The 13576-nt window shown below is 40.7% G+C and overlaps 1 pseudogene; it reads right to left on the bottom strand.

The window, feature by feature from the left end:
- Window positions 1–6047: 6047 nt before the first annotated feature.
- LOC127919847 (uncharacterized) lies at window positions 6048–13259 on the bottom strand (annotated as a pseudogene).
- Window positions 13260–13576: the final 317 nt, after the last annotated feature.

Here is a 13576-nt window from a genome sequence, read left to right as displayed (position 1 = left end):
CTTGAACACAAGACCAAAGACCAATGACAAACACCTTCACCACTGTCCCAATAAGGGATATCGCTAGGACATGTGCTTATTGGGCCACTATAGTTAGGCCCTGTCCTGTCCAGAACAAACCCTACCCCCTACTCACCAGACACTTGTGCCGATTTGAAACAACTTGACACCTCTGTTAAAAGTACTCTCACGAAAAGGGATTCAAGAGTATCAATTAAAACAGGTTAAAATGCACCACCAACATTAGACAACTGTTCTGAAAGCCCTTAAATGGATGAAATAAGTCAATCAAATCAATTATGAGAATGGTCAGATTAATCAGTACATGATATGGACATGGTAGTGCAGCAGGAAGCTAGACATACCGTGAAACAAGAGGTTATGAGTTCAAATCACTGGTGAGAACTGTAGAATAATAATTATTGTATAAACTAACATGCACAATTGTAGTCAAATATCTCATTTGATGATGTTATGTTAAAAGCATTCTGTGTGAGTGTCACTTGCCAACAAAAAAGAGCTATGAATGGATCAGTGGTTCACCAATCAGGGCCTTGATTGGCATGACAACACTAACAAGTCTTGACTTGTAATGAAACCATTTCTATTTGTTTTGTTCCATCAGGCGACGTCCTGACAACTGATACACAGAAATGTTCTTGAAACGTGTCTAGAACATGAATATCTTATGTTCTGAGAACACGAAGATAGCTTGTCTGTCAAAATGTTGGTTGGACGTAAATATTTAGGCATTTGAGCTAATAGAGCGTGCGGCTCTCCTTTACTTAATCTTGTTTTCTGAGAACATAGCAGCCATGTTCTGTGTATGTTTGTTGGGACGTTGATGGAATATTCTCCTAACCCTTACAAAACTGGACACATGGATGTTCTTGCCACATCCATTAAACATAAATATTGTCCACTGAAAAACATATTTAAAAATATAAATGCAACATGTAAAGTGTTGATCACATGTTTCATGAGCTGAAATAAAAGATCCCAGAAATGTTCAGTCTGCTCAAGTCATTATGCTTTATAGGTGAAGTGGAACGTTCCAGAAGGAAGATTGTTGCAAACTATTTGACTTGAGCCAGTTTTCGATGCATAATGAGTCTGTTTATAATCACAAAAAGTGCTTATTAGTAGTAATAATTTGTTATTGGTTAAGATGTTGGAGCTGGAGAGACAAAGGGAAGTCCAGAATGTCTCTGTACGGCCAGATATGTTATTTCTGCATATTAATATTTCTAAGAAGTAGGTAAAGAACCACAGGCGAGTCTCAGTTCCTGGTAAGATCATGCGAGTTTCGGTGGAACTAGGCCTGGGAGACTTCCACATCGAAGTGAGGACAAAGTTGAAGAGAATAAACTTCTACGAGGGAGGCTAGAGTGGCACATCCCATCAACCCTTCAACTATAGCCTTTTCTCTCTCACACACACCTCCCTGCCCACAAAGGTCCTGCACTCAGGCTGGGCCACGATTACACCAATAGGGGGACCTGACTCAGTTCCTGCCCAACAACAGAGACTGATTGTATTCCAGACATACAAGGAGGTGACTCCTAATTGAAAGGTGTATATATGCTTGTGTGAATTCTATGTGTGCTTGCAGCAGCATCCAGTTTTGGGTGGAATAAATCTAGTCTGAGCTTCCTTTGGTGTCTGACTGGATTTGCACCAGAACTTAGAACCTAACATACAGATAGAAGGTCCCCTAACCAACGGAAAACTGACACTCAAACATTAGGTAACATTACGGGTAACTTTACAAAAACCTTCTCCCCTAGCAGAGCGCCATGCACCCAAACTCTGAAGGGCACAAAGTAATACACTGGACTTTGTGCAAACTGGAAACTGCATATCCTGAGGCTGCATTTATTGTAGCTGGGGACTTTAATAACATACATCTGAGGAGTATGCTACCAAAGTTCTATCAACACATCTCCTGTGCTACTATCGGCATCGAGAACTCTGACCATTGTTTCTCCCCTCTGGGATGGCTACAAGGCCCTCCCCCACCCTCCTTTCAGAAAATCAGATCACACCTCCATTTTGCTCCTCCCATCCTATAGGCAGAAATTTAAACAGGAAGTACCCGTGGTAAGGACTGTTCAATGTTGGTCTGACCAATCAGAATCTATGCTTCAAGATTGTTTCAATATTTGGCGATCTGACTTGTTGGAAAGGTGGCATCCTATGATTGTGCCACGTTGAAAGTCTCTAAACTCTTCAGTAAGGCCATTCTACTGTCAATGTTTGTCTATGGAGATTGCATAGCTGTGTGCCTAATTTTATACACCTGTCGGCAATGGGTGTGACTGAAATAGCCGAATACAAATACTTTTGTACGTATAGTTCAGCTCTGAGAGCTGTCTGGTTTAAAGACTTGTTGGTTTTGGAGGGCTGACTGCCTTAGCAGGAACTAAGGGGGATCCGTAATAAACCCCAGAAAGAGTAGCTGCTGCCTTGGGAGGAACCAATAGGGATCCATAATAAACCCCAGGAAGAGTAGCTGATTCTTTGCAGGAACCAATAAGGATCCATAATATACCCTTTCTAGTTGCTGCCTTAGCAGGAACTAATAGGGATCCATAATAAACCCCAGGAAGAGAAGCTACTGCCTTGACAGGAACTAATGTGGATCCATAATAAACCCCAGGAAGAGAAGCTACTGCCTTGACAGGAACTAACTCCATTATAAACCCTCAGGAAGAGAAGCTACAGCTTTGACAGAACTCTGGGGATCCATTCCCCAGGAAGAGAAGCTACTGCCTTGACAGGAACTAATGGGGATCGTTAATAAGTATAAATACAACTGAAAATACAGCACGTGGAATCATTCCCATTGTAGAGAAGCTACCCTCCAGTCTTCAAGAGAAATGGGTGTCACAGACTGAGTTGCAAACAGCGACACTGTGTGGCCTTTCTCCTCCTTTCACTTGTCCTTTTTCATCCTCAATGAGACAAACGTGAGGAACGACCCCAGCTTTACCCTTTCAACCTCAAGTACATCCATGACAAGACCAGAGAGACTCCAAGTAAGACATGAAGATTCAATCCCATCTCAGCACACTAAACAGAGGCTGGTAAACCTGCCTACCAGCAACATCCAGTTGAGGACGCAGACACAGGGATGCCCTATCCACAAGTACCACACCATCTCAAGAGCTGTAGAGGATTCAGACAAAAGCCTCTGGAAGAACGTAAACATTGTCTAAAGGACAACTACATTTGCTTTAGATTCTGCTCTTCAACAAGCCAGCATGCTCACAGAGTGTAACAGTAACCGAAATGTTGCAGCTCTTAATGCTGTCCCAGTGCCCTTGGTTATAACAGAGGTTTCTCACCTGCCATAGAGCATGGCGGGAATGGCGACGCTCACTCTCCCATAGGTGTCGGTCATGGGCATGTCCAAGAGCCCATGTTTGTCAACGCATACAAAAGCAACCCTTGTTGAAAAGTGACCGCAGAACAATCGAGCCTCCAGTCCAACCAAGCTCCACAGCCAACCAGCTTCCAGAGCCAGTCAGCGTTTAGAGTCAGCCTTTCAAAACCAACATGTCTTTACAACTAGATAGCTCTCAGAGCTAACCTATAAATACAAAATGATGTGGACCCCCCGTCAAATTAGTGGATTCAGCTATTTCAGCCACACCCTTTGCTGATAGATAGGTGTATGAGCACACAGCCATGGAATCTCCATAGACAAACATTGGCAGTAGAATGTCCTTACTGAAGAGCTCAGTGACTTTCTCTCGTGGCACCGTTATGGATGACTCTGTCTTTCCAACAAGTCAGTTCATCAAATGTATGCTCTGCTAGAGCTGCTCCGGTCAACTGTAAGTGCTGTTATGGTGAAGTGGAAACGCCTAGGAGCAACAACGGCTCAGCCGTGAAGTGGTGGGCCACACAAGCTCACAGCCATTCCATAAGTCTACGGAGAGGAGTGAGAACCATGGGCCTCCCAGGTTTTGTGTTGAAGTCAATGTACCCAGAGGAGGACAGAAGCTTTGACCAGGTTCCAGTGAAGCAATGATAATAACAGTCCACAACAACATACCCAATAGTTTCCTGGTTAGCAAAGGGGGAAGTCAGTGTTTCATTTCATTGTGTATTAGAAACACACTTTGAGATGGTTGTGAGGGATTTCACCAGTGGTTGAATGGGGAATTGGGCTTCAGGAAAATGTTGTTCGATGTTGCAGAAGTAACCAAGTGAGGCGGAACTTAGGAAGGGTCAAATATGTGAGGCTTATTTGATCTAATAGTTCCGTGATGTTTAGGCTGTTACAAATGTACTGATATAAGTGGATGCAAGTGACATTCTGACAACTTTGAGTAAAATAACTTAATTGTTCCAGTTTTTCACATCTGCCCTCTCATTGGCTAGAATGTTATAACCTGATCTCCCCTGTCTTTGATCATTGAGGAGATGTATTTCCATTGTTAGAGCGGTCACTATCTAGTCAATATAATAGATAAACATTGGTCTGGTGCTGTGTTTACGTATGCATGCTATCAACGTGGAAAAGAGGCCTGGTACAGGATCTGATAGGGCCAAGTAGTGGAATAGTGGGGAGGTTTTAGTGGGTGTAGGGTCTGATAAAGCCAAGTAGTGGAATAGTGGGGAGGTTTTAATGGGTGTAGGATCTGATAGGGCCAAGTAGTGGAATAGTGGTGAGGTTTTAATGGGTGTAGGGTCTGATAGGGCCAAGTAGTGGAATAGTGGTGAGGTTTTAATGGGTGCAGAAACTGATAGGGCCAAGTAGTGGAATAGTGGTGAGGTTTTAATGGGTGTAGGCCCTGATAGGGCCAAGTAGGCTGAAAAGAGGAAGAGAGAGGAGAATGAGAGGAGAGAGGAGGATGAGAGGAGAGAGGAAGAGAGAGGAGAATGAGAGGAGAGAGGAAGAGAGAGGAGGATGAGAGGAGAGAGGAAGAGAGAGGAGGATGAGAGGAGAGAGCTGAGGAAAAGAGGAAAGGAGGAGGAGGGAGGAGGAAGAGAGAGGAGGATGAGAGGAGAGAGGAAGAGAGGGTCAGGATAGAGGAAGAGGAAGAGAGGTCTGAGTGGAGAGAGCGGGAGGAAAAGAAAGAGAGGAAGTGGAAGGAGGAAGAGGAGGAGGGGATGAGGTGAGGAGAAAGAGAGAGAGGGTCTGAGAGGAGAGAAAAGAGAGAGGAGGGTGAGAATGAGAGGAGAGGCAGGAGGAAAAGAGGAAGAGAGGAGGAGAGGAGAGAGGAAGAGAGAGGAGGATGAGAGGAGAGAGGAAGAGAGAGGAGGATGAGAGGAGAGAGTGGGAGGAAAAGAGGAAGAGAGGAGAGAGGAAGATAGAGGAGGAGGAGGAGAGGAGAGAGGAAGAGAGAGGAGGATGAGAGGAGAGAGGAAGAGAGAGGAGGATGAGAGGAGAGAGCGGGAGGAAAAGAGGAAGAGAGGAGGAGTGGAGAGAGGAAGAGAGAGGAGGAGGAGAAGAGAGAGGAGGATGAGAGGAGAGAGCGGGAGGAAAAGAGGAAGAGAGGAGGAGTGGAGAGAGGAAGAGAGAGGAGGAGGATGAGAGGAGAGAGCAGGAGGAGAGGAAGAGAGGAGAGAGGAAGAGAGAGGAGGGATGAGAGGAGAGAGGAAGAGAGAGGAGGATGAGAGGAGAGAGGAAAAGCAGGAGGAAAAGAGGAAGGCAGAAAATGAAATAAGGATGGGGACAAAGGACAAAGGACAAAAAGTCATTGGAAGAAATGGTTGTCAAATAAAGAAGGACCATAATGTTAAAAAAGATGATTGTCCCTTTATTCAAGACACTGTAATCCAACACTTAGGCACTTCAACGGTTAAATGGTTGAACAGTAACACTTTGGACAACACAGTAGAGATGTCTAATAATGTCCTGAGTTGTCCTTTCATGTGTGTTATGAGTATGTACATAATATGAGTGCATTGCTAACCTGATCCCAGATCTGTTTGTGGTGTTTGTGGTCTTGCCAATGCCAACTGTCGTTCTGCCCCTGAACAAGGCAGTTTAACCCACTGTTCCCAGTAGGCCGTCATTGTAAATAAGAAAGTTGTTTGTAACTGACTTGCCTAGTTAAATAAAGGCCATCGTGCCAGTCTGTCATTGCCAAGTCAACTCTTTGTCACCCATTGTCATGTTTGGCTTGACACAAATGAGTGACAGGAGTTGTCATGATGGCACAAACAGACTGGCACTCAGGACTAGTGCATTGAGTCTCCTTCACAAGAGGACCATTTCATTTCAGACACTCTCTGCTGTGTCACACAGCTCCCTGTATTGAGGTGGTTGAGAGGTGAAGATCACGTGGTGTAGCTCAGTTGGTAGAGCATCAACCTAGTGGGTTCTTCTCATCTGAATGTATGCACACATGACTGTAAGTTTTGGATAAAAGAAATGGCATATATTATTATATTATTATATTAGGTGGCAGGCAGAGAGTATTGTGATGGCAACCCAACATCCTGAGGACCAGACACACAGTAACGGTTCAGTCAGGATTGACGGAGCAGGTGACCAGATGCTGAGTGTGATAGATGATGGTTCAATCTAAAAGGCCTACACTCAAAAGGTACGGTGAAAATCACTATGGTACAGTGTTGGGGTCGATTCATCCATCCTTCAGTTAGCATCCTGACTTTCAGATGTTTTAATTGTTCTTGTTTACTTGTATGTACTGTGTACTGCAATTCAGATTTTAGCTGCCACATCAGTAATAATTATAATAAACAAATACTACTAAAGTTTTCAATTCGGGTAATTGAAATTCACTTCCTGAATTGAAAAATTCACATGAAAAATGACGGACAATTTTCAATTAGAAAATTGACTTTCTATTTATTGAATTTAAAAAACTGAATGGACACCAACCCTGAAATGGTGAAATAGTACGGACATCGATCTGAAATACATACCCATAATGCTTTAAGTGCTACTAATGTTCCTATTATCAGGATGATGTCATAGCCCACGAAAGAGATTAAGATGGGAAGACATGGCTGAAAATGAAAAATAAAGAGTTTGTAAAAAACAAGAGTATCCACTCTGTATCATATCAGATCTTGAACATATAGCTGTTTATTGTATCAATGAGCACTGCAAGACATTTTGCGCAAAATTAAAAAATAAACTTTTAGTTGCACCTTCTGACAGCAGAGATAATTTTTTAAATTTTAGAGTTCATTTCGTGCAATTCTACACATTTTGACATGGGGTGTAGAGAAAATCTTGCCGTTTTAAAAGCAAGTTTGCTGCAATTCTACACATTTTGCCATAGGGTGGTGAGAAATGTATACAGTTTTTAATATGACATGAGAGTGAGACTGACTAACAACATCAATGGGGACTCCATGGGCGGTAATTCGACCATGATAACAGGTTTAGATAGCTGACTGGTAAACAAATTTAGCAATCTAAAAGATATTAACTGACATGGGTTAGGCTATGGGCTAACTAATTGACATGGCCTAATTGATCGAGGGCCTTCTAAATGGCCGCCAGTTGCCCATCCCTGGTGTAGTGGAATGACATGATTTTACCTCTTTATATACCAGAATGTGTTCATCCATTAATCCCTTGTGGTCATCATCCTCAGACATATCACTGTTGGGATAGTGAATAACAAATCTTGTATTGTTACCAGGAGCAACCTGAAATAGAATGTGACAAGGTTTAAAACAGTGCTTTACTTTAGCTGCATGATTTCTTACTAGGCTGCAGCATGGCATCCATTATGTGTCTGGGGCCAAATGTGTTCTATGGTATTTGTTGGTCTTTTAGAGTATTGTCATGTACATCTTCCTCAGTTTATTTATGGTTGTCTTGTCACTGTCCTCATCATCTGTTTTGTATTTTTTTTTTAAATAAAAAATGTATTGCTCTTAAAAAAAGACAAGAGATTTCCATTTTCATATTTGACTGATAATTTATTTAACACAGACTGACACACTGAAACCCATCCTCCTCATCACACACATAACAAAAGCAACAAGTTGACTTATTTAACACAGACTGACACACTGAAACCCATCCTCCTCATCACACACATAACAAAAGCAACAAGTTAACTTATTTAACACAGCAGACTCACACATTTAAAGTCTGTTGAGTCCTCATCAGAACAGAGACAGGAGAGGGGGATGTCTGTGCCCCAGTCTTGGTAGCCTTGTACGAGCCCACAGCATTTTAACTGAAAGTGAAGGAAACAGAACAACAGCACAACAGACATTTTAAAAACATGATTTACCAGGTATAGTTAAGGCCTCGTCCTGGAAGAACCCTCCATGGAGAAATCTCCAATGAAAGTGTTTTTAGTCCAGGCCTTGGTTTACATAATATGGAAAACCATCCCTAAAGACACACATACATTGAATCGGCACCCTGGGACATTGAATCGGCACCCTGGGACATTGAATTGGCACCCTGGGACATTGAATTGACATCCTGGGACATTGAATTGGCATCCTGGGACATTGAATCGGCACCCTGGGACATTGAATTGGACATTGAATCCCTGGGACATTGAATGGGCACCCTGGGACATTGAATGGGCACCACTGGGACATTGAATGGCACCCTGAGACATTGAATTGGCACCCTGGGACATTGAATTGGCACCCTGGGACATTGAATCAGCACCCTGGGACATTGAATCGGCACCCTGGGACACCCCTGGCACCCTGAGACATTGAATTGGCACCCTGGGACATTGAATTGGCACCCTGGGACATTGAATCGGCACCCTGGGACATTGAATTGGCACATTGAATTGGCACAAGCAGAGACCATAAGAATTGCATCCTGGGACATTGAATTGGTCTGGGACATTGTATAGCCACTCTAAACATTGAATTGGCACCACTCAGGGCATCATCACTAGATGTTCCTCTCGGGACATTAACTCCACCATCTTGAAATGAATTGGCACCATGGGACATTGAATTTATAGCACAGATGAAAGCATTGGAATCAGCTCTGAATTTGAAAGGACAGATACAATACATTGAATTATCAAGAATCAGATGCATTGCACCATCATACATTGGAACTTCTCAAATATCTTTACCAGAACAGCAAACAAACATTGACTCAAGGTTGAATGAAAGTCACAGCCATGTATATCCCCACTCTGGCAGATACCCTGAAGGCCCTGAAAGAACTACAGGTTGATATGTATCCTGTTGGTATGATTTTTCACGCCTGGGACATTGGAATTGGAGAACCAAAAAATTGCCTATACCGATTAATCGGCCGATTTTTATATATTATATTTGCACTAATGACAATTACAACAATACTGAATGAACATTTTATTTTAACTTAATATAATACATAAATAAAATCAATTTAGTCTCAAATAAATAATGAAACATCTTCAATTTGGTTTAAATAATGACAAAACAAAGTGTTGGGAAGAAAGAAAAGTGCACCCTGGGACATGTAAAAAAAGCTAACATTTTAGTTCCTTGCTCAGAACATGGGAACATATGAAAGCTCGTGGTTCATTGAATTAACATGAGTCTTCAATATTCCCCTGGGAAGTTTTAGGTTGTAGTTATTATAGGAATTATAGGACTATTTCTCTGTGAATACCATTTGTATTTCATATACCTTTGACTATTGAATTGGCTTATAGGACATAGTATTGCCAGCCTGGAATTGGGATTGGCAGGCTTGAAGTTATAAACAGCGCAACGGGACATTGAATTGGCACAGCTAAGAGCTGCTGGGGATCAAATGCAGGAAAGTGGCACCCTGGGAATGAATGCCTACAAGCCTGCTGCTGCCTACCACCGCTTGAGTCAAACTGCTCTATCAAATATCAAAACATAGCTTAATTATAACCATAAGAAACACACAGAAGGTGACCTTACGTTAGTCATTATGGTCAAATCCGAAACTTCATTTCGAAAATCAAAACGTTTATTCTTCGAGGAAATCATCGGAATTGTTCCATATTTTATCCAACAGGTGGCATCCATAAGTCTAAATATTGCTGTTATATTGCACAACCTTCAATGTCATGTCATAATTATGTACAATTCTGGCAAATTAAGATACGGTCATTGAATAGTAAGAATGGTCTCGACCATCAGTTCACAACTATCCAGGCGCCCAAACTGCTGCATATACATTGACCTGCTTGCACAGAACGCAAGAGAAGTGACACAATTTCACACCCTATTAAGACAGTTTATGTAAGTGTTTATGATTTTGACAGTTACCTGTGTATGTATAACCATAAAAGACTACTGTACCTCGTAGCCGATTTGCTTTGATATCCATTCACGCAATTACAAACAGGTATAGGCTGGCCAGTGACATACCTTACAGAAAACTACACACACATACAGGGGTTGTCTCAAAAATCAATACTAAAGGTTCATTCAAACCTTTCCCGCTTTAAGGGAAACATGTCATGGGGAAAGTGTTGACTGGTTCCAGTTGAGTTGTATGGCATGCTATTACCTATCAGAAAGGAACAGTTTGCAGTTCAGTGAAGTCAGAACATGAGAACCTATGAAAGCTTGTGGTTCCTTTTAACCAACTCCTATGATATTATCCAAGACAAACCAACAGATCTGGGATCAGGCTAACACTTTGAGACATTTCTCGGCAGGCTATACCAGAACCACAAACCATTTCTTCTCCTTGGAGCACCATAGACACCAAAGATTGACAGGACCAGGTTGCTGCTTCTAGGACATACATAACTACTATCCCAGGCAGAATCGCCCTCTATCTGTGCATAGGAAGACAAGCCAGACAAATGATAGGAAACTGTGGGTTTAGAATCATAATGCCTACAATGATACTGTTGGATTCTAGCCTACCACCGCTTTAGTCAGCCAACTCCTATGGTTGTATCATGCTAAACACTTAGGAGTTGGAAAGACAGCACAAACAGATCTGGAACCAGGCTAGATGGACACAGAATTATTATAATGAAATCAATATGATATAATTAGTCAATGTAATAGGAGCTATAAAAAACATAATTACTTCTTCTGATTGGTGGAAGTACCCATGTCCAAATAAGGTGATGGCCAACAAGAGGGAGCTGATGATCTGAAGAGAATACAACACATGATACAATCATTACAATGTACAGGGTATTATACTGGAGAATTCTACCGATAATGCACAGTAAAGGTTGATACAGTCATTACAATGTACAGGGTATTATTCTGAGAATTCTACTGATAATGCAAGTAAAGGTAGATACAATCATTACAATGTACAGTGGTATTATACTGAGAATTCTACTGATAATGCACAGTAAAGGTAGATACAATCATTACAATGTACAGGGTATTATAGTGAGAATTATACTGATAATGCAATAGTAAAGGTAGATACAATCATTACAATGTACAGGGTATTATAGTGAGAATTCTACTGATAATGCACAGTAAAGGTAGATACAATCATTACAATGTACAGGGTATTATACTGAGAATTCTACAGATAAATGTCACAGTAAAGGTAGATACAATCACAATGTACAGGGTATTATAGTGAGAATTCTACTGATAATGCACAGTAAAGGTAGATACAATCATTACAATGTGGGATCAGGGTATTATAGTGAGAATTCTACGATAATGCACAGTAAAGGTAGATACAATCATTTCTTCTCCTTCAGGGTATTATACTGAGAATTCCAACTGATAATGCACAGTAAAGGTTGATACAGTCATTACAATGTACAGGGTATTATCCCAGAGAATTCTACTGATAATGCACAGTAAAGGTTGATACAATGATTACAATGTACAGGGTATTATTCTGAGAATTCTACTGATAATGCACAGTAAAGGTTGATACAGTCATTACAATGTACAGGGTACTCCTATTCTGAGAATTGCTACTGATAATGCACAGTAAAGAGTTGATACAGTCATTACAATGTAACAGGGTATTATTCTGAGAATTATACTGATAATGCACAGTAAAGGTTGATACAATCATTACAATGTACAGGGTATTATAGTGAGAATTGTACTGATAATGCACAGTAAAGGTTGATACAGTCATTACAATGTACAGGGTATTATACTGAAAATGGTGCTACTGATAATGCACAGTAAAGGTTGATACAATCATTACAATGTACAGGGTATTATACTGAGAATTCTACTGATAATGCACAGTAAAGGTTGATACAATCATTACAATGTACAGGGTATTATAGTGAGAATTCTACTGATAATGCACAGTAAAGGTTGATACAATCATTACAATGTACAGGGTATTATAGTGAGAATTATACTGATAATGCACAGTAAAGGTTGATACAATCATTACAATGTACAGGGTATTATTCTGAGAATTCTACTGATAATGTAAAGGTTGATACAATCATTACAATGTACAGGAATTATACTGAGAATTCTACTGATAATGCACAGTAAAGGTTGATACAATCATTTGTTTCAGAGGAGTTGAGGGATCCATTTCTTCATAACTTCCATAATGCATTTGACCAACGCCATCTACAAATGGTTTGTAAGCAGACAGTAAATTGTATTTACATATATTATACCTAATTTATAAATATACTAAGAAATTATACATTACTAAGAAATGAATAGCTGAAATATTTACTTAGTCAGCTGTTTATAAAAATCTAATAACAGTTATTGACTATCCTAATATTCTGCCAAAAACGTGATAACTAAGGTCAGTAGGCCTATTTGAAGATGAGAATAAACATAACTCATGACTTTAAAACATTTAGCAGCGCGAGGATTATACTGAGCAAAACCCAGTAGCCTAATTGCAACATTATATACATGTATATTTAATTTGAGTGCTTCTTTAAATGCCGCGCTATAGAACAACTCGCTCATTAGTGTTGATGAAAGTGGCACTGCTCTTTATTCCGTCGCGTGTAAACTGCAACTCTCACTGCTTGAAGACCCCACCGCGCGCAGAAGTTACAAAAATAACCGACAATAATTACAAAACATTTGCCTGTATTAAAAACGTTGCTCCTCTAAAAAAATGGTTTATCAACTCGTATATTAACAGGTCAAAATACTGGACGATAACTTACCCCGATCAAGACACAGACGAAAATGAACGTCCGTTTTACGCAGATAAGTATTCTTCCCATTTCTATATTTGGTTATAATAAAACAACAGTTTGGATAAGCAGTTCACTTCAGAGTTGGTCTTGCTGAAGCCCAAGATCTTTAAGTCCAGAAAATAGATTTCTGATTCCTTTAACTGTTTCTTCTTCTTCTCAACATGAGAGTGTGTTGACATGCTGAATGGGTTTGTGACATTGGAGGGACGAGCATGAACATTATGTCACTGATGGTTAGAGCTTAGGCAGCCATAAAGGGAGGGACTTGACTTATATTTTATTTAAATGGGCTCTCCCGGAAGTTAGAGAGAGATGTGAAACCAGACAGTAAGTTTTGTGGCCAGTTGCCCTGAGAAAACGGCACCAGTGGAGCACAAACAACATTGTGAATATTAATCTGTTAATTTATCTTCCCCAACTATTCGTACTACAACTATTTGCTCATTAAAACCCTGGACATATATGATAATATAACTCTTGAAATGTCTGTATCT

This window comes from Oncorhynchus keta, unplaced genomic scaffold (genome assembly GCF_023373465.1).
Source record: "Oncorhynchus keta strain PuntledgeMale-10-30-2019 unplaced genomic scaffold, Oket_V2 Un_contig_1770_pilon_pilon, whole genome shotgun sequence".
Lineage (NCBI taxonomy): Eukaryota > Metazoa > Chordata > Actinopteri > Salmoniformes > Salmonidae > Oncorhynchus > Oncorhynchus keta.
The sequence above is the reverse complement of the archived record's forward strand: the minus strand, read 5'-3'. Positions and strand labels throughout refer to the sequence as shown.